Genomic DNA, 23,103 nt, shown 5'->3' with positions numbered 1-23,103 from the left:
GGTCACCGGTCCCGAAACGTTAACTCTGATTTTTTTTTTTCTTCACAGATGCTGCTGGACCTACTGAGCTTTTCCAGCAACTTCAGTTTTTGCTCGTGATTTACGGCATCTGCAGTTCTTTCGGTTTTTATTGAGAATGGTCTGGTTGAGCTTGAGGAACTTGTTGGGGAGAGGTATTGTTTTGGCGAATAGGTTGATATTTTTGATGGACTGAGGGCAATGGCCTCATCCTCTCAATATTCAGTTTGAGGAAATTTCTGCTAATCTAGCATTGAGTGTTGGGCACACAGTCCGAGTTCAGCAACTGTAGAGGGGTCAAGAGAGATGATGGTAAAGTAGACCTGGGTAACAACAGTGCAGATGTCAGATAAGTGTTTTCTGATGATGTACCCAAATGGCAGCATGTGGATGAGAAATAGGAGAGGGCTAAGGGTAGATTCTTGTAGGACTGCAGAGGTCCTGCAGGAGCATGAAGAGAATTATTGCAAATGGTTCTCTGTTCTGAAATCTATATAACTGTACTAGACTGTTCAGTCAAAGCTGTTGTTTGTATTGTATGAAGATTTTGGGGAAAAAAACAAGGAAAAATCATGATGACAGACTATTTCTCAGTTCTGACTTCTGAATCATGGTGTTTTTTTTAAACCAGTTGCTGAAATTTTTGAGGGGACCAAACCCTTTTGCAGCTATGAAATGGCAAATGATGGAGCGAGAGGTGAACAGAGGGCCCTGTGCTTGAAGATAAAATGCTGATATAATACAGCACTGCACTGTTTATATATTTAGAAATCACTGTAGGTTCCGTGAAAGAGCAGAGTGATTTGTAAATGTTTTCAAACCTAAGACATAACCTCTGTAGACAGACTGCTGCTGAAAAGGGTTTGAAATATTCATGTTTTCACAATTAAAGGCAAGACAGCAGGTCAGAGTTCATTCGAGAGGGGAAAAAAATCGGAGTTTCAAGATGCTCTTTCTGTTGTATTTTTTAAATGATTCCATGGTGTTTTTGAATAGATTTACTAGCACCATGTATTCTGTGGAATTTAAATGTTGCCAAGATAGCTTTTGTTTTTCCACATACTTATTAATACAGTGTCGATAAATAAAAAGTTTAATTGTTTGCCCTACAAATTATTGCTTTGAAACCAGATTTCAGTGTGTTCTGTTGATGTGGTCAAAGTCAACAAATGAAATGAAACATCATGGTCTGCTAACTAACTTCTACTTTGAACCAATTATCAGACCACAATTTCTAACAGATACTCTTAATGAATCTTATGTGATCAGTAGAGAGAGTATAACTCTTGCCCAACGTAATGAAGTAACATGGAAAATTCAAAAGAGGAAGTTATCTCCCAGTCCCCCTTTAGTTATAGGTTCTATTTTGCAAAGTTTGCTTTACACTGCTAGTTTTAGTACCATGCTGTTGCCAAAAAATCTTATCAAATTAAAAATCTGGTTGCTGCATTTTGACAGCATGCAGCTGTGAAAATGTGGCCAGTGCAGATGCCTTTGAATATTATTGAATGATTTCATCTGAAAAATGTTATGATCTTGGTAAAATTTTGGTACATGTTTGCAACCCACTCAATGCCTTTTCTCAGTATTTTGAAGAATTTGGCTATCATTAGGAAACAGTAGGTACTTTGTTGGCTGGAGTTGTGGTTGCTTCAGACTAAAACTCTAGCTGTATGTGGAATGCTGCAGGGCTTAGATGAATGGAAGATGAGTGTTATTGTATATAGCATAGGTGTGGTCATATAATTATCATTAAATGAATGTTTAGGTGAAGAACCAGCCAGGGGCAAAAGCATTATTAATTCTGAAACAAAAGCCCAAGTAATGGATTGTGGATGTGGGTTGTCAGACAACCAATTCCAGATGTTCAACACTTGCTGGATCCAAGGTGAAGTTCTGATCATCTTTTACTTATGGATTGTTCGTATTATAGAATTCATGCAGACATTGATTGAAAAGGAAAAATAAGAAAGGGAGACTGAGAAAGGAAACTTCATTTCCTTTTTTTAATTCATTGACGAGATGTGAACATCGCTGACTGGGGCAACATTTATTACCCATCCCTAGCTGCTCTTGAGAAGGTAGTGGTGAGTTGCCTTCTTTACTCATTGCAGCTCATTTTGTGTAGATAAGACCTTTGTGCCATTAGAGAGGGAGTTCCAGGATTTTCATCCAGCGACACTGAAGGAATGGCAGTATATTTCCAAGTCAGGATGCTGAGTAGCTTGAGGGGCAATTTCAGGTGGTGGTGTTCCCACGTATCCATTGCCCTTGTCCTTCTGGATGATAATGGTTGTGGGTTTAAGAGGGTGCTGTCAGAAGAAGCTTGGCGAGTTTCTGCTTTGCATCTTGTAGATGATAATCACTGCTGCTACAGATTGTTGGTGGTAGGGAGAGTGAATGTTTGTAGGTATGATGCCAGTTAAGTGGGTTGCTTTGTCCTGGATGTTGTCAAGCTTCTTGAGTTCTATTGGAGCTCCATTCATCCAGACAAGTAGGAAGGATTCCATTTCACTCCTTACCAGAGATACTTGTCAGCATTCTGAACAGACTGATTAAAATAACTATGGTGACAAGTCCAGTGGTGCAATGCAGGCTGGCTGAAGAGGGCCATGTCAGATCCAGATGCTGAGGATAAGCAAAGATATAATTACTGTACCTGTTTCTGTGACTGGAAGGTAACATTGGTGGAATTACATAGGAAGCAGAGGTATAGAGGTTCTGCAAATTTTATTTGTACCAGATTTTGGTGAAGCAGTGCCCATGGAATGTGGGGAGATTGTGTGCTGATGTGGCTGAGGATCAGGTTAAATCTTAGAATGGGATCTGAACTTCACGAGGAAGACAAGACTTCTGAGGGATTTTGTGACTGAAATTGGCGTATGCAGGACTGATTGCTTAGCCAATTTTCATAAGATTTGTTTTCATTGTATTTACCCATTTAATGTGCAATTTATAGATTATTATCATCTTTAATTTTGCTCATTAATGTTTAACGTACGTTGATTCTGTGTTTTGGAGTATGGAACATTAAGTAAATGTTTGCTTTGATCGACTCTAAAGTAGTAAAAATTATTTTGTTTAAACTATGGAGGTTTGAGGCTTAATATTTTTTCAGAAATAACTGGGATTTCAGGTTTCTTAAAGCAAGTTACCAGTCTTGACCAAGACCATGAACATTAGCCGAATGAAAGAATACTCATGTCGTAGAGACACAGAGATATATAGTACAGAAACAGACCCTTGAGTCCAACATGTCCATGCTGACCAGATGTACTAAATTAATCTAGTCCCATTTGCCAGCATTTAGCCCATATCCATCAATACCCTTCCTATTCAAATGCCCATCCAGATGCCTTTTAAATGTTGCAATTGTACCAGCCTCCTCCACTTCCTCTGGCAGCTCATTCCGTATGTGCACCACCCTCAGCATGAAAAAATTGCCCCTTAGGTCCCTTTTAAATCTTTCCCCTCTCACCTTAAATTTATGCCCTCTCCTTTTGGACTCTCCCACTCTGGGGAAAAAACCTTGTCTATTTACCCTATCCATTGCCCCTCATGATTTTATAAATCTCTACAAGGTCACCCCTCAGCCTTCAACGCTCTAGGGGGAAAAAAGCCCCAGCCTACTCAGCTCTCCCTATGATCCAAACCCTCCTGTCCCAGCAACATCCTTGTAAATCTTTTGAACCATTTCAAGTTTCACAACATCGTTCCTATAGCAGGGAGACCAGAATTGCGCACAGCATTCCAAAAGTGGCTTAACCAATGTCCTGTACAGCAGCAACATGACCTCCCAACTCCCATACCCAATGCATTGACCAATAAAGGCAAGCATACCAAATGCTGCCTTCACTATCCTGTCTACCCTGTGACTCCACTGTTAATGAACTATGAACCTGCACTCCAAGGTCTCTTCGTTCAGCAACACTCCCCTGGACCTTACCATTAAGTGTTCAAGTCTTGCCCTGATTTGCCTTACCAAATTGCAGCACCTCACATTTACCTAAATTATACTTTGTCTACCATTCCTCGGCCCATTTGCCCATGTGATCAAGGTCCCGTTGTACTGTGGAGGTAACCTTCTTCGCTGTCCAATTTTGGTGTCATCTGCAATCTTATTAACCATACTCCTATGTACATCCAAACTATTTATATAAATGATGAAAAGCATTTTGATGGCGGAATGTAAACAGGGAAGGGTGATATTTCTGTGTGTGTGTTTTATTATATGTAACATTGGCTTGGTTAGGCTCAAACTTCATTATTAAAATATGGGAGCAGGAGTAGACCTTTCAGCCCCTCGATCCTGCTTCACCATTCTAGATCATGGCTGATCATCTACATCATTGCTATTTTCCTGCCCTGTCTCTTTGATGATGGTATCAAGAAATCAATTGATTTCTGTTATAAATATTTTCAAAGACTAAGAATTCCAAACCGTCTGGTTTATTGAATCTTTGGAATTACCCTTTGAGTGAAGAAATTCGTTATCATCTCAAATGGCTTGCCCCTTGTTCAGTGACTGTGTCCTCTGGTTCTTGATATCCCAGACAGGGAAACATCCTTCTTGCGTTTACCCTTTAGAAGAATAGGCAGTGATCTCACTAAATTCGTAAACACCAGAGAATACAAGGTCAGTCTATTCAGTCTCTCTGTATAGATAGTCCTGCCATTGCAGGAGTTACTTCAGTATGCCTTTTGCTGTCTTCCTCCTCCTATGGTAAGTATATCTATCTTTCCAAAGCTGATGAAACCTAAACTATGCACAGTACTCCAGGTGCAGTATCACCAATGCTCTGTGCAGCAATGTAAACAAGACATATTTAGTCCCGTGCACTCAGTCTATTGTTAGAAAGGCTATTTGCCTTTCTAAATACTTGCAGCACCTGAATGTTAGCTTTCAGTGACTTGTAAGCAAGGACACCAGGTCCCTTTAGGCATCAACATTTCTTTTAATCCAAAGGGGTTCAGACTGAGCATCGGAGTGGATATAAACTCAGTGATTCTTGGAGACAAACAGTAGAACAGATTTGATGGGCCTAATGATCTGTTTGTGTGCTCATGTCCGAAATATATATTGCACAAAAGGTTACATAAATCTCCTCTCTTTTGCCATCCAGGCTGAGGAGTTGTACTGACCCCTTGTTTCTTAAGGTGCTTCACTGAGACTATGTCAAAAAACCCTTATGTAAAGAAGAGAGTCTGGTATTTTTATCAAACTCTTTTCCAAATTTCAGGATGTTCAAAAATGCTTCACCACCATTCAATACTTTTTAAAGAATGTAGTCATGGTTGTAATGTAAAATATTTTGAAGCTAATTACTGCATAACAAGCTCAAACAGCAATGTGATAACGTCCAGATAATCTGTTATTGTGATGTTGATTTGAGGCATTAGTATTGTCCAAGGCACTGGGGTAACTGCCCTTGTCCAGCTTGATAGAGTGCCAAGTGACCTTTTACATCCACCTGAAAGGGCAAACAGCACCCTGGTGTTCTACCTTATCTGAAAGAGGCACGTCTACCAGTACAAAACTCCCTCCAGATTACTGGAATGTAAGCCTGAATTTTTGTGCTCAACTGAACTTGAACTCACTGACACACAGCGTAATTTGGCCCGTACTTTTCTGTAAGCTACAGCAGGAACCATCTCTTGCAGTAGGAAAGCCTAGCATTGGGAGAGAATGTGTTCTTAGAGTGTGGTAACATTGTGAACAAAGCTACACAATGTGACATGATGTCGTGAGGTGAAGACATACCCCTTGCGGTCAGTCTTCAGTTCAGTGACAGATTAGTGTTTATGATTTAAATATTCCAAAGCAGTCATGGCACTTAAACAAAATAAGATTGAAAAAAATACATTTAACATTTTTAAAGTCAGCTGGAGAGCACCAACAAGTGCTGTTTCTGGTATTGGTTGGATCAAGGACATGGTGAGAGAGGAATGGAAATGAAAATGTTGGGCCTACAGAGGAAGGGGAGTAGGGGTCTGGCGTTGGGGAAAACTATGAACATTTTAAACAGTTTACAGCAGTGATGCTTTAAATCTTCTAACTTAAATTTTCATCTTTTCTGCTGATAGATTTCTCACTAACTTTGCAGACTTGTGCTTGTGATCGAGTTCTAACCTTTTGCATGGAAAAATCTGCCATTCTCACCTGGTCTGGATATGTGACTCCAGATCTACAGCCATGTGGTTGACTGTTAGCTTTCCTCTGAAATAAAGTGACCAATCACTTAATTCAAATATAACTAGGAATAGACAGTAAATGCTGGCCTTGCTAGCGATGCTTGCGTGCAGTGAAAGAGCAAAGATGAAAAGACATGCTTGCAAGTCATAGGCAAATAGGCAAAAATTCCTGAATGATGGTCCCTGTTGGTTAAAGAATTGAAGCAGAGAGATCATCAACGTGGATTCTGGAACCAGTTGACATGTTGTAATTTTGAATTTCAGAATAATTAAGTTCTTAAGAAGTTGCTGCCCTCAAAAGTGGCAAATTCTCAGTATTTTGCTGCTAACGCAAAGTCCATTGTAACATAGATGCCATTAGTTTGAATAGTTTTTGTCCACGTATTGATTCCGGTGCTCAAGAACTGTGGGGAAAAAAAAACCTTAATTATATTGACTAAGTAGAGAAGCAAATAATGTTTCATTCGAGTTTGGAAGAATGGAGATTTGAGAGTGAAGGCAGGCAGACAAGATTTGTGAAGGATTCATTTCGTCGGGGCAATTGGTGGAACGCTGTTTACATTCCACACCATTTGTTGGTATGTAAAAGGCTACCGTGGCAGGGGAAAAAGCTCACTTACTGATAAAAATTAATATGGTCTGTGTAATTTTAAATAGGATACTGAGGCAAAAGCAAGTAGCATTTCCAAACTCAGAATTAATTGTTCACCAATTATAGTTTGATGGGGCAACTGCAGTAAAAGAACTTGAACCAATAAAATCCCCACTATTTATTCTAGAGATCAGGAGAGAAGGATTTCTTGGAGCTGTTTTTGACCCTTGGGAAGTTTACCTGATTTCAATATTGTACTTTATGATACACTCACAAAAAGTGTGAACAACATATTTCAGTCTCGACCTACAATTTACATGAATAAATATTGCAAGAAAAAATAGCCTTTAGATTGCCAGAATTGATGCTTTCAGTAAAGAAAAATATTTTAACAGTTCCAATTTTCATATAGGTTGGAATAACAGCTTCAACTTTGTTCTCACTGTGTAGCAATAGAGAAATCCAGTGTCAACAGTGATCATTATTTGTGCTTAGTACAAAGATAAGTTTCCTTAAGTAGCAATCTCTTGTGTCCCACCTCCCCTACTCTGTTTCTTTGCCATCCTGCACAAAAAATGTTTGGGCTGATATGCATCCTACTTACTACAGACGTTCCAGGGAGATTAAACAAATAGTCGCTAACCCTGACCATTCTGACTGATCCTGTGCCCAGAAACTTGAAATGACTTATGCTTTGAACATTTTCTAGAAGGAAGGTGTAGTTTCATATACATTTACTCATCAGAAAGATTTGCTGTAAGTGTGTTGGAGGGGAAGGCATTATCATAGAAGAAATACCAAGTATCTCTTTGGTTAACAGTACTTCAGTAAGATAAGTAGATCTCAGAAAAATGTTGGTGCCTATGGCGCCATCAAGTGTGGTAGTCTGCCAACTTTCTGTTAGTCCTGATTATTTTTCACACTTCATGACCACTTTTCCAAAAAGAGATTTGTAAACTAAACTAATCATGTGAAATATTATTTCTACCAACTTCAGCTGAATATAGTATTGTCAGCTGCCTGCAGTAGTGTTATGGTTGCTATCTCTTTTTTTTAAAATGTGAATTGAGTTAGAATCTCAGAACGGTTACAGCACAGACGAAGCAATTTGGGCTGTCATGTCTGTGCCAGCCCACTGAATGAGCCATTCACCTAATACCATTCTTCTGCCTTTTTTCCCAAAAGCGTTAATTTTTCATTTTCAGATGATGTGGCTCCTTTACCACCAACCTGTGCATGTCCTAAAATTCTACACTGTACTCGTCATGCTTCACTTTACTTCCATGTTTCATATGACCTGAAAAATTTGAAATTTGTGTGCTGTACGTGCAGCTCATTAATGGTACATCAGGAAGAAAACTGGTCCTAACATTGGTCCCTGGGTAACTGCACTATTAAGGTTCCTGTGGTCTGAAAAGCAGCTGTTCACCTAGATCTCGGTGTCACTCAACTAATATCATATACATGTTGCTCCTGTCCCTTTTACATCCCGTTATAACTCTGCTCACAAATCTATGATACAGCACTTCAGCATTGCCTTTGGGAAGTCCATGTGCACCACATTACCCTTATTGGCCCTTTCAGTTACACATCAAGAAAACTCAAGCAATGAGTTAAGCACAATTTACTCTTAAATCCACGTTGGCTTTCCTTAATTAAACTACATTTGCCCAAGTGACTACTAATTTTTGTTACATATTCTCCTTTCTAAAAGCTCCCCTGTCACTGAGATTTAACTGAGTGGCCTTTGGTTGCTGGACTACCCTTTACATCATTTTTTTTTGAACAAGGGTGTAACGTTTGCAATTCGCCAGTGATCTAGTACCACCCTGAGGTCCAAGGAAGATTGCAAAATTATGACCAGCATCTTTGCAATTTGCGTGTGTTTGTTTTCTTTTACCCATTGCGCACTTTCAAACCCAGGTTTTTGAATAAGCGTTTTATGATTCATGTGTACCTGTGCCACCCTTGATAAAAAGTTCTCGACGGCAATCACTAAACTAAAGCCGTTACCTACTATTGCCAACATCCAGAAGACTAAAACCTTCTAACCATCAGCAGCTGAGCCATTGTTATTTCAGAGGACTATTCCAAGCAAAAGTTTTAAGAAAATAACAGCAGTCATTTTGAGTAGTGTTGTCATCTCTTTAAAATTAACTCCTCTCCCTTTCTTGAAGACCTTCATACATTCTGCTGTCTTGTTCCATTAGAGCCTTCCACACACTGTTATAATGCCAAGTGATTATTGGTGCCTAGATATCTGACCACTTGATGTTCATGAAGAGTGCGAGGGGGCATGACAGGAGCACCACCATGCTTAGCCAAAAATGAGGTGTCAACCTGGTGAAGCTACCATGTAGGATTACTTGAATGCCAAATAACATAAGCAGCAAGTGAGTCAAGCAATTCCAGAAAGACGCTTGTGGTGGTTTGTAGGTCAGTCATATCAGCTTCAGGAATTTCTGAGGGAATTCCTCGGGGTAGTATCCCTGACCGGACTGTCTTTAGCTGCTTCATGAATAACATTCACTTTATCATCCAATCAGAAGTGGGGATATTCACTGATGATTGCACAATGTTCACCATTTGTAGCTCTTCAGATATTGAAGGAGTCCATGCCCAAATGCAGCAAGATGTGGACAATGTCAGGCTTGGGCTGACAAATAGGAAGTAACATTTGACCCACACAAGTGCCATGCGATGATCATCTCCAACAAGACAGAGAATTTAACCATCATCGTTTGACAGTCAATATCACTATCACTGAATCTTCTACTATCAACATCCTGAACTGGAATATTCCTCCAAGTACTGTGGCTCCAAGAGTAGGTCAGACGCTAGGAATCCTGCAGCGAGTAACTTATCTGCTGGCTCCCCAATATCTTGTTCACAAAGCTCAAGTTAGAAGTGCAATGGAATGCGCCCATGTGCCTAGATGAATGCAGCTGCAACAACAGTCGAGTAGCATAACATCACCAACCCAAAGTAGTCCGTTTTAATTGGCACCAAACCCAGAAAAATTGTCCCTCCTTCTCCAAAACTCAACAGCACTGTGTACAATCTGCAAGATGCACTGCAGTATTCACCAAAGCTCGATAGACAGCACCTTCCAAACCCACGACCACCTAGAAGGACAAGTGCAGCAGATACATGGGAACACCACCACCTGCAAGTTCCCCTCTAAGCCACTCAACATCCAGATTTAGAAATATATTGCCGTTACTGGGTCAAAATCCTGGAACTCCCTCCCCAGTGGCATTGTGGTGTACCTACATCAAATAGACTGCAGTGGTTCACGAAGGCAGCTCACCATCACCACCTCCAGGGCAATTAGGGGTGGGCAGTTAATGCGGGGCCAGCTGGCAATGCCCACATCCCATAAATGAATTTATTAAAATATAAATTAAAAGCAGGCATCTTGGTTGATTTTTTTTTTTTCTCTTGAGTAGATTAGTAGATCTAATAACTTTCCCACTGCTGGTCACTGTTGATAGATATTTTGTACTTTCCTGTATAAAATAAAACTTGCTGTATTTTCTGGATCTATCATGCTAATGAGAGCTGGCTATGTTGCATAATTCTCATGTCAAAATCATTGGCAAAAGTGAAGGTTAGTTTTGTGCAACTGTTGTATCAACTGTACAGAATTTTTTTTTTTAAAGAAAATCTTTGTAATGCCAGATTGAAATTGATCTTTTGAAAAATTTCAACCTTCCCAAAATAGGACAAGTTGCATGTGTGGGAAAATGCATTGGAGACTCAGTATAATGTGGATAAATGTAAGGTTATCCACTTTCGTAGCAAAAACAGAAAGATGGTATATTATTTAAATGGCAATAGATGGGAAAGGGACCAGTTCAGTGAGGTCTGAGTGTCCTTGTACACCAGTCGCTGAAAGCAGGTTCAGCAGACAGTGAGAAGTCAGATGGTATGTTGGCCTTTGCAGAGCAAGGATTTGAGTGCAGGAGCAAGGATATCTTCCTGCAATTGTACAAGGCCTTGGTGAGATGATACCTTGAGTGTTTTGTGTGGTTTTGGACCCTTTTCCAAAATATTTCGGGCTATATTCACTGGAGTTTAGAAGAATGAAGGGGGGAGTGGGCTTCATAGAATTCTCTATAAAATTCTAACAGGACTAGAAAGGGTCAATGCAAGACGAATGTTCCTGATGACTGGGAAGTCCAGAACCTGGTGCGCAGTCTAAGGATACAGTGTGGGCATTTAGGACTGGGGAAAGATTTGCTGACTGAGATAGTGGTGAGCTTTTGGAATTCTCTGCCCCAGAAAGCAGTTGAGGCCAAAACATTGAATGTTTTCAAGACAGGTATAACTGTAGTTCTTAGGGTTTAAGGAATCAAATGCTATGGGGCGAAAACAGGAACAGGATGCTGAGTAGGATGATCAGCCATGCTCATCGGTCGGTGGAGCAGGTTCGAACCACTGAATGGCCTACGCCTCCTATTTTTTATTTTTCTATGTTTAAAAGTCAGTTCAACTTCTTGAATTTAAAATAAGTTCCAAAGTTATGTTTTTTTCTGTGCTCTTTAGACCAAGCTCATTGCACTCTGTATTCTTCAATTTGGTCCATTTATTTGAGTTGTGTAACTAAGCTAACTGGAAGTTTATACGATATAATGTTGTAGGTTAACGTTGAAACATAGACAAAATCAAAAGCAATTCTTTGATTTCTTCACATGATGTAGACAGAACTTCTACGGTGTGACTAAGGCTGCCCAACTTGCTGCAGTATAATTAGCTAGTTTTGTAGTAGTATATAGAACATTTCATTAATGATATGGCAAAACAGCTGGTTAAAATACAGTACTTTTCCTGCTGAATTGAAACGGAGGTTGAAAAATAAAATTGCTGCATGAATCTCGTTCAGATAGATTGGTATGAAAATTTCTCCACAGCAGTTATAGGATCCAAGATGAAGATTAACTTAAAATAACTCCTTGTGGACAACACAGCTGCTGAAAATTTGGTCATTACACTTGAGAAATGCTTCTGTAAAACTGCTTTCTGTGGTCAATGGAACAAGATCCCTATTACGTATTCCTCCAGTTAGGATTGCAGCACATTAGGTTAGTTCAGGATATTTACAATTTTGGATATTTTTCATTTCTCCCCCATCTGTTTTCTCTCCTTCCCTTCTTTCCTGACAGTGTTGAGACCCAAGTTCAGAGGAGCCGGGGCCCTTAGTTAGTTTACTTGAGTTTATTGTTCATGTAAAAGCCTTGTCTGTAATTGTCAGTTTGGTTTTTGACTCAGAGATTGGGGAGAGGTGTCCTCAACTGATTATGCATTCATTTATTTTAGGGATTGCTGAAGAGCAATCAGAGCTGGGAACTGGAGTTAACTTTCCTGTCCCGGCAAAGGGATGTCGAGGTTGGTTGTAGCTCAAAATGACTAAAATTATTTGCATAGAACAGAGTAAGGATCAGTCCGGGTATTTTACAAGTCTTTTTAGCATCGTTATACATTGAATAAACCCGCTAAGCCAGTGGGAGGAACACTGTCTGAGCTAAATTTAACCCATGCTTGATGCTATAGTGGAATGCAAAAAATGTAATTATGTGGCATTATCATCAGTCACTTGAACACAAGAATTTCTGTTATGTTTGGTTTCAAACTTAGAAAGACCCATTTTTTCAACTTCAAATTAAAAACTCTTGTTTTTAAACTGTTTCCATTGGCTTGTCAGCCGTTATCTTTATTTTGTTTGAAAAGCAGGTGAATCACTGTTTTAAATCAAAGCTGTACGTGCAATTTGTGATTTAATCTGCAAGCTGTTCTATGAAACATTGCACAATGTCTTATTTGGTGTTTGCTCTTTCTGTTTACCAGGGTGAAAGTATAAAATGGCTGTTCAACAATTACATGAGAACTTCTGAAATATGATTGGATTCATGACACTGAGGGAGGGACTGGGAGCATTAACTCTAATGGCCATGTCTGGGTGAGTGATTTTTTTGTTTCAGCAGTTTTTGTTCAACATGTGGGTTAGAAGGCTTTAAAAAGTGCCAAATCTTTTAATGCAATGTATTTTTGATCCAAGAAAATTGTGGATAATAATTGGAATTTATATGTGTAAAGCATATGTACGCGTGTTTGTGTGTCTCTGTTAGCTAGCATTAAATGAACTGTTCACATTGTCAGTTGCAAATGAAACCAAATTTCAGAAAAGACAAATATTAATATTCTAGAGAAGTTTAATATCAGTTAAATATTCTGTTAGAATGCAAGTTACCTTTCAGTGACTTTTTAAATACCGGGATTACTTTCCATTCATTTGCATGACATTAAACTTCTGTTCAAGCAAACTGTTCTATAAATCAATTTGGTGCTTTAACTACAGAATCTGAATTTATCTGAAAGCAGCCTTTCATTCTTTTGGCCTATTCCTTTCAGTATCCAACTGTTATTCATCCTGGGTTTTTTTTTTAAACTGCCATATTATTCTACAAGTTTCCTTTTTTTACAGAATTTTTAATTTGTTAAATTTTCAGTATTTCTCCAGAAAGGCAGTACATCATGCTAGGGTCCAGTTCCTGTTAACAGTGGTATTTTAACTCATCCTAGAGGCTTTTCTTTTGCACATAATGATAAGTATCAAAAAGTTTCTTGAATACAAAGGCATTGAGCATGATCCTGTCCTGGCCACAAATTGGGACTTGACAGGTGAAGTCACTAGCGGGTCCCTAAAATGGGAGAAGTTGAGGCTGATTTTAACACTTATAATTTTTTTTCTTATTTGTTCACGGGATGTGGGCATCGTCGGCTCAGCCAGCATTTACTGCCCATCCCTTATTGACCAGAAGGCAGTTAAGTCTGAAAGACACATGTAGGCCAGACCAGGTAAGGACAGCAGTTTCCATTCATAAAGGACATTAGTGAATCAGCTGGGTTTTTGTTTCTCTGACAATTTACAGCTGTTTCATGGTCATAATTACATTCTTAATTCCAGCTATTTTCATGAATTCAAATTCCACCATCGTGGAATTCAAATCCTGGTCCCCAGGACATTACCTGTGTCTCTAGATTAATCGTCTAGCAATAGTACCACTAGGCCATCACTTATAATGGACTTTAAGTTATTTATATAGCAAGATAGATTTGGAACTATGGAAAAGTTTGCCACAGAACAGCTCTCCCACAACCTCGGTTAGAATTTGGCTAATTGGGTTTCCCCCATCCATTGAAAACTTTACTTCTCACAAGTTCTGGATAAACCATGACGGTAACTGAGCTAATTTACCAGGACACTTGATCAAGAGGAGGCAATGGCCTTTTAATATTATTGCTAGACTATTAATCCAGAGATGAGATAATGTTCTGGGGTCCCCAGATGGTGGAGTTTGAATTCAATTAAAAAAAAATCTGGAATTAAGAGTCTAATGATGATCACGAAACTGTTGTCAATTGTTGGAAAAACCCATCACCTTCACTAATGTCCATTAGGGAAGGTAACCTACATGTGACTGCAGACCCCAGCAATGTGGTTGACTCTCAACTGCCCTCTGGACACTTGGGTATGGGCAAGATGTTCACATCCCATAAATGAATAAAAAATATCTGTTGGAAAGAAATACATAAGGACACAAAGAAGGAAATTTGGGAATTATTTGGGGCTCTTCAGCTGAAACTTCGATCTGCGCTACAGTATGGGCCATGTTAATCCAGAGAGGGCCTCGGAACCTGATGCACTGAAGCTGAAACTTCAAAGTAGATCAATAATTTAGATTATGCTCAGATGGATGTACCACTTTGCAACTGACTAAGCCATCACATCGACTGTTGTGTGCACTCTAGTTTTGACCCATCAGCATAAGGACCATCTCAAGTTTTATTGTATCAACAGTATACTTGCGATACATCTCTATTAAATCATTGCACAATTCCAAGTCACTTGTAAACTCTGGGTGTGCAAGGTAAAAATATGGAATTTCTTCTTGTTGAGGAACTTTTTTTTGGTCTCAACATTAAAGGAGTTTGTAGGATTTCTTCAAATAACCTTTCTTTGTTCTGTGCGTAAAACCTGGATCCAGCATATGTCAGGATTTAACTGTGATTCTCATTCCAGTGGAAGAAAACCTTTGCTAATAGTTAGACTTGAGGAAGTTTTTTTTTAAAAGATCAAAACCTTTCAAGACATTGTACCCATACTGGAATCTAAACCTAGATGATTGATAAGATCATCTCATGGATGCTAATAAAATTACACACATTACTTATTCTGGAACACAAGTCCTTTAATGCAATCTTGTAGCTATTGCGTCAGTAAAGATGAGCAGTATAGCAGTATATATAAAGCAGTAAAGATAAACTTAAATTATAAGGAGTGAAAGGTTATTTGCAACATATAAAGGACATCTGGATTGTTGGTGTACTGTTTGCTATGAAATACCATTAGTTGGAAATCTGTTTTAATTTTTCATAAATTTATGAATCGAGCAAGTTGGAAGATTTGATTTATTGTAGTCACGTGTACCTAAATACATTGAAAAGCTTTGTTTTGCAAGCAGTAAAAGCACATCATAGCAAACAAGAACATACTAGAACATGGGATGCTTAGACAGAGTGAGGCGTATGGGGTTATGGCTGCAAAGAGAGTGCGCAAAGCAAGATCAACGTTATTTGAAATTAGAGAGGTACATTCAACAGTTTAACAACAGCAGGAAGAAGCTATTCTTGAACCTGTTGGTGTGCCTGTTCAAGTTTCTGTATCTTCAGCCTGACAGAAGAGGTTGGAAGAGAGCACTACCCGGATTGGTGTCGGGTGGGGCGTCTTTGATGTTGGTGGCCTTTTCGCAGCAACAAAAAGTGTAAATGGAGTCCATGGATGGGAGGTTGGCTTCTGTGATGGTCTGGGCTGTGCACACAATTGTCTCTAGTTTCTTGGGAGTCCTGGGCAGAGCAGGGGCCATACCAGGCTGTTATGCACCCGGATAGAATGCTTTCTATGGTGCACCTGTAAAAGTAAAAGGAAGACATAAAATAAGACTATTGACCAGAATTGTACCCCACTTCTCTGTAGGAGAAGCGCAAGACATTGTAAAGGAAATAGAAAATAAACTGAGGTACCGAGCGAGACTCCCGAATGGTATGTTGCCTCCCGGGTGCCAGGGTCAGAGATGTCTCGGATCGAGTATTAAGGTGGAGGGAGAGCAGCCAGAAGTCGTGGTACACATCGGTACCAATGACATAGCTAGGAAACGGGATGAGGACCTGAAAAGTGAATATAGGGTGTTAGGATGGAAGCTGAAAGCCAGGACGAGCAGAGTAGTAATCTCAGGATTACTACCGGTGCCACAGACTAGTGAGGCCAGAAACAGAGAGCGAGCGCAGCTGAACATGTGGCTGCAGAGCTGGTGTAAGAGGGAGGGCTTCAGGTTTGTGGGTTACTGGGATATCTTCTGGGGAAGGTGGGACCTGTACAGGAAGAATGGGTTGCACCTGAACTGGAGGGGCACCAATATTCTGGGCGGGAGGTTTGCTAGAGCTCTTCGGGAGGGTTTAAACTAGTTTGGCAGAGGGATGGGAACCGGAGCCACAGATCAGAGGATGGCGTAGCCGGTGTACAGGCAGATACAGCAAGCAGAGAATCTGTGAGGAAGGATAAGCAGTTGATAGGGCAAAGTGGCAGTCAGTGCGACAGGTTAAGGTGTTTCTACTTCAATGCAAGAAGTGTAAGGAATAAGGGTGATGAACTTAGAGCATGGATCAGTACTTGGAACTACGATATTGTGGCCATTACAGAGACTTGGATATGACAAGAGGCAGGAATGGTTGTTGGATGTTCCAGGGTATAGATGTTTCAACAGAAATAGGGAGGGCGGTAAAAGAGGTGGGGGAGTGGCATTGCTAATCAGGGATGGTATCACAGTTGCAGAAAGGGAGGTCGTTGAGGAGGGTTTATCCACTGAGTCAGTGTGGGTGGAAGTCAGAAACAGGAAAGGAGCAATCACTTTATTGGGAGTTTATAGACCCCCCAATAGCAACAGAGACGCTGAGGAACAGATTGGGAGACAGATTTTGGAAAGGTGCTGAAGTAATAGGGTTGTTGTCATGGGTGACTTCAACTTCCCTAATATAGACTGGAACCTCCTAAGTGCAAATAGTTTGGATGGAGCAGATTTTGTCAGCTGTTTCCAGGAAGGATTTCTGACTCTATGTAGATAGGCCGACGAGAGGGGGAGACCATATTGGATTTGGTGCTCGGCAATGAACCAGGCCAGGTGTCAGATCTCTCGGTGGGAGAGCATTTCGGTGACAGTGATCACAACTCCCTGACCTTTACTATAGTCATGGAGAGGGAGAGGAGCAGCCGGTATGGGAAAGTATTTAACTGGGGGAGGGGGAATTACAGTGCTATGAGGCAAGAACTATGGAGCACCACTTGGGATCAGCTGTTCTCAGGGAAATGCACGACAGAAATGTGGAAGTTGTTTAGGGAGCAGTTGCTACAAGTCCTGGATAGGTTTGTCCCACTGACGGAAGGAAAGGATGGTAAGTTGAAGGAACCTTGGATGACCAAGACATGTGGAACACCTAGTCAAGAGGAAAAAGGAAGCTTACTTAAGGTTGAGGAAGCAAGGATCGGACAGGGGTCTAGAGGTCTACAAGGTAGCCAGGAAGGAACTGAAGAATGGACCTAGGAGAGCTAGAAGAGGGTATGAGAAAAATTTGGCGGGTGGGATCAAGGAAAACCCCAAGGCATTCTATGCTTATGTGAGGAACAAGAGGATGACCAGAGTGAGGGTAGGGCCAATCAGGGATAGTGGAGGGAACTTGTGTGCGGAATCAGAGGATGTACGGGAGGTCCTTCATGAATACTTTGCTTCAGTGTTCACCAGTGAGAAGGACCTTGACGTTTGAGAGGACAGCACGAAACAGGCAGATATGCTCGAATAGGTTGATGTTAGGAAGGAGGATGTGCTAGAAATTTTGAAAAACGTGAGGATAGCTAAGTCCCCTGGGCCAGATGGGATATACCCAAGGTTGCTACAGGAAGTGAGGGAAGAGATTGCTGCCCCTTTGGCAATGATCTTTGCGTCCTCACTGTCCACTGAAGTAGTTCCAGAAGATTGGAAGGTGGCAAATGTCATTCCCTTGTTCAAGAAAGGGATTAGGGATAATCCTGGAAATTACAGAGCAGTCAGTCTTTCTTCTGTGGTGGGCAAATTATTGGAGAGGATTCCGAGGGATAATACTTATGATTATTTGGAAAAACACAGTTTGATTGGAAATGGTCAGCATGGCTTTGAGAGGGGCAGGTCATGCCTCACAAGCCTTATTGAGTTCTTTGAGGATGTGCCAAAACACATCAATGAAGTGGAGCAATGGATGTGGTGTATATGGATTTTAGCAAGGCATTTGATAAGGTTCCACATGGTAGGCTCATTCAGAAAGTAAGGAGGCATGGGATTCAGGGAAATTTGGCTGTCTGGATACAAAACTGGTTGTCTAATAGAAGACAGAGGGTGGTAGTAGATGGAAGGTATTCAGTCTGGAGCTCGGTGACCAGTGGTGTTCCGCAGGCATCTGTTCTGGGACCCTCTGCTCTTTGTGATCTTTATAAATGACTTGGATGAGGAAGTGGAAGGGTGGGTTAGTAAGTTTGCTGATGACACGAAGGTTGGTGGAGTTGTGGACAGCATGGAGGGCTGTTATAGGTTGCCAAGGGACATTGACAGGTTGCAGAGCTGGGCAAAGAAGTGGCAGATGGAATTCAACCCAGAAAAGTGTGAAGTCATTCATTTTGGAAGGTTGAATTTGAATGCAGAATACAGGGTTAATGGCAGGATTCTCGGCAGCGTGGAGGGACAGATGGATCTTGGGGTCCACATCCATAGATCCCTCAAAGTTGCTACCCATGTTGATAGGGTTGTAAGGAAGGTGTATGATGTGCTGGCTTTCATTGGCAGGGGAATTGAGTTTAAGAGCCATGAGGTTATGCTGCAGCTCTTTACAACTCTGATTAGACCACACTTGGAATATTGTGTTCAGTTCCAGTCATCCCGTTACAGGAAGGATGTGGATGCTTCAGAGAGGGTGCAGAGGAGATTTACCAGGATGCTGCCTGGACTGGAGGGCAGGTCTTATGAGGAAAGGTTGAGGGAGCTAGTGCTTTTTTCATTGGAGCGAAGAAGGATGAGAGGTGACTTGATAGAGGTGTACAAGATGATGAGAGGCACAGATAGAGTAGATAGTCAGAGACTTCTTGCCAGGGCGGAAATGACTATTACGAGGGGACGTAATTTTACGGGTGATTGGAGGAAGGTATAGGTGAGATGTCAGAGGTAGGTTCTTCACACAGAGAGTGGTGGGTGTGTGGAATGCGCTGCCGGCAGTGGTAGTGGAGTCAGATACTTTAGAGACGTTTATGCGACTCTTGGATAGGCACATGGGGGATAGTAAAATGTAGGGTATGCAGGGTAGATTGATCTTAGTAGGATAATAGGTCGGCACAACATCGTGGGCCAAAGGGCCTGTACTGTGCTATACTGTTCTATGTTCTATGTAGATGCAGGTTGGAAAGATAAAGCAAGTCAGTCTTTTTCTTAAACTTTTGGAGCGTACCAACTACATATCCATTGTCGATATTAAGTTAATGAAAAGTCTTTAATACAAAGTTCACCATTCAATCTAGACAAGATCTTTTCATCATGGGTTCTGACAAATTGTCAGTTATTTCTGCAAACTGATATTAAATGTTAAGTGGCTTTTCACAAACATCCATGTACCTTAGAGCAGCATGATTCTGGAAAAACTCAGCAGGTCTGGCAGCATCTTTGGAGAGAAATCAAAGTTAACATGTCGGAACAAGTGACCCTTTGTCAGAGCTGATGGTAGCTAGGAAAATGTTAGTATTTATGCAGATGGGATGGGGGAGGGGGAGGAGGAGGAGGACAAGAGTAAATAATCATGGAGACCGAGCCCAAGAGGAAGAAAAACATTTGGACACACAGAGTGGGTAAAAGTCAGTCTGGGGAGTGAAAGCTGCTAATGGGAACTGTTAGTAGCTGACAATGGTTGTGTATGGTAGCAACCCATGTGATGACAAGGCCTGGTGTGTGGGTTGGAATAAGGACATGGGAGAAGGTAGCCTGAAAATTGTTAAACTTGATACTAAACTCAAAGGCTGCAGAGTTCACAAGTGGAAAACGAGGTTCTTTAGATTTGTTGGAAAATTTACTTGTCAAAGTAGTGAACAATGCTGTCTTTATTCCTGGTCATCGTAATGTTTCATTGAGTCCACTGCACTGCGTTCAGAACGTGGATAGACAAGACTTGGAATTAAGTACTTTAGGATCTTCTGGTTAGAAGTGCCTCTTCATGATGATGGAGCTTCTTTTGTGAACAATTTGCTATCCATTTGTTGTCGCTGCAGTCTTGGCTGTTTGGCAAGGAGCAGTAAATTGATTTGGTCTGTCTCTTGAACTAACCAAACTTCAGTTATTATGATGAGTGTTTGACCAGAGTGAATGTCCATAACTCAACATTGTTTGTGAATGACTTTACGCCAGCCAACTCATTTTGAGACTTTGAGCTAATGGAAACTGTTACTTAGCATTGACATCCAGACAGCTATTCATTACCTCGAAATGCAAAACCTTAACATTGCAGTTGAATTGGTCTTAAAGAACCTGTCTGGCACTGCAACCCAATGTACTTGAGAAAAGATTCATGGTTACAGATTTACTGTTTAAATTTACATATTGTCATTCACATCAAAATGCCTCTGTTTTACATAGTCGATTACTGCTTGTAGTAGGGCTGAAGTTATTGTGGTTATGTAGGCAAGCTAATATGCATCTGTAACATCTTCCAAATAACTCTGAGATGAATGAACAGAAGCAAAATTGTGCAGATGCTGGAAATCAGAAATTAAAACAGAAATTGCTGGAGAAACTCTGCATTTCTGGGAGAGAAAAAGAGTTTATGTTTAAGTCAAATATGACTATTCTTTGGCACAGAGAAATCCACTTTTATTTAGCGTTGATTAGAGGTTTAAATTAGGTGTGAAGACCTGGCGAACTCTGTGATTTAATCCAAATTGAGGTAAAGCAGATGATGCCTCGTGCTTTAGGACACCACGTCACATTGAATCAACATTTTAGGTTTGATTCATAGCTCTTGTTTAAAAGACGTACTGCAGTAATTGCAAAGATCAGACATCGTTTGGAAGGATAGGCAAGCCTTTGGCCCTGATGGCCTGAATATCAGAACCATCAAGTCAGCTTACCAGAGTCTCCAATCAATTCCAAACTGCTTGAGACTGGTTAATTCCAAGATCTGGTTACCGGTAGTCAATACTTAACACTGGATCAACACATTGTATCTTGTGCCTGTGGATGAAGAGAGGTATGGGCATAACATTTGCAAAAAAAGCATCTTAATCCAGACTCGTACCAAAAGTATTATTCAGACAACTCAGTTGGTTAAAGTCGTACCAGCTATTGACATTCAGTAGTTGAGCTGATCAATTTCACATTATTAGGGTCAAATTCCCTAATTTTAGGGTTTGAGAGCTGGACCTGCTACGTTTTGTAAAAAGGGCACATAATTAACCTCATCTAAAGAAGAGGGATTGAGCAGACAAAATGTGACATCGCAGAAAAGTGGATGACAAAATGAGTATTAGTAATGATGGAACAGTGCAAGTTGAAGTGCATAATTCCAGCTTTGAAGTGGTAGCTGACATACTTATGACATTGAAAAAAGAATATATGGTGGTGTACACAGTAGTTACTGTAATCTACTTTAAATGAATTGGGCTGGTTATGTAACGTAGTTTTTGTTGTAAGTATTAAATCTACTGAACTACAGGGCGCAAGAATATGTATTCCACACATATGGAGATAAAGTTTATACATTTCAAGAATTTACTGCGAGAGATATTAGCAATGAGAAAACAAATAATTGGATGAATTTTGTTTTGCATCTGACTTCTTCTTTAAGTATTTACAATATCCTTAGGTTGAGCTCCAAATTAGGAGAAAAAGGAAAGATTGACACCAATCAAAGGAGGAACCCAGGGTAGTTAGATTCCTGGTCTCACAATTTCAAAACAAGTCAAGTGTGAAATTTCGATTTCCTGGGTCTTTTGAAGGGGTTGTGGGTGTGATGGGTTGGAGGGGGACGTGGTGATGGTGTACAAGTTTACAAGTTTTGTTCCAGTACAGTTGTGATTTTCTCCAAACAGTTTCATATAAGCTAGGATGCAGTCTTCTAGGTTCTGGGTTTCTGATTAATCATGACTAAATCAAAATTCTGACTTTATTTCATGAAATTCTGACTTTCTTTAAACTAGTGGTAGGACCTCAAATTTTACAGTTCCATCAGTTTTATGTAGGGCTGTCAGTTTATCATAAACTAAATAGCAAATGTGGAATTTTTAGCAGTCTTTGGAGGATTTAATTTCACAATTCAGTTCATTTTTTGATAAATTTAGTGTATTGAATGTATCGTGAAATCGGTACTAGAAAAATAACAGCCAAGACAACTAACTTTAAATTGCAACAATTCCACTTCAAATAATTTATCTTTGGACAAACCTTTTAAAACTTTTCTCCTGAAAAATATAAACGGAGTACATATTAGAAATGTATTTTTGATACACACTGCAACAGTTTTAAAACAGTCAAATCTGTTCTACATATTTTCTTCATAAACATTAAATCACTTCTTTCTTCCAATCAATCTGTATTCTTCCCCGCTTATGTAAAGCCAGTTAGACATTCGTGATTGCTTATTCAGATTTATGAACACTTAGAAAATGAAATTTAACATCGGTGTTCTGTCTTCATTTTGAATTTGTTTCAATTATAGAAGATTCGTCAGATGTAGGAGCAGCAGTAGGCCATTCAGCCTATTGAGTTTGCTCTACTGTTCAGTGAGATCATGGCTAATCTGATCATTCTCAAATCCACTTTGCCACCTTTTCCCCATGTATCTTGATTCTCTTACTGATGAAAAATCTGTCTATCTCAGCCTTAAATATACATAACCCAGCCTTTACAACCCTCGGCAGTAAAGAATTCCACAGATTCTGTACCATCTAGGAGATGAATTCCTCCTCATCTTTGTTTTAAATGGTTGTCATGTTACTTTGAGATTATGCCATCTGATTCTAGGCTCTCCCACAAGTGAAACAACCTCTCAGCGTCTACCTTGTCAAACCCCCTAAGAATCTTGAATGTGTCATTGAGGTTGCCTCTTATTCTTCTAAACTTCAATAAGTACAGGCCCACCCTGCCAACCACTCCTCATAAGAGAATCCTTCCATACCTGGAATC

General features: G+C 40.2%; 1 protein-coding gene across 1 annotated transcript in view; it reads left to right on the top strand.

The window, feature by feature from the left end:
• frs2a (fibroblast growth factor receptor substrate 2a) overlaps nt 1-23,103 on the top strand; it is a 44,868-nt gene that overhangs the window by 6,100 nt on the left and 15,665 nt on the right. Inside the window, exon 2 of the mRNA XM_020529164.2 lies at nt 12,650-12,761. The gene's annotated coding sequence lies outside the window, so the exon portion shown is untranslated. The remainder of the gene's footprint in view (nt 1-12,649; nt 12,762-23,103) is intronic.

The sequence above is a fragment of the Rhincodon typus genome, chromosome 18, assembly GCF_021869965.1.
Source record: "Rhincodon typus isolate 14 chromosome 18, sRhiTyp1.1, whole genome shotgun sequence".
NCBI classification, from domain to species: Eukaryota; Metazoa; Chordata; class Chondrichthyes; order Orectolobiformes; family Rhincodontidae; genus Rhincodon; species Rhincodon typus.
The sequence above is the reverse complement of the archived record's forward strand: the minus strand, read 5'-3'. Positions and strand labels throughout refer to the sequence as shown.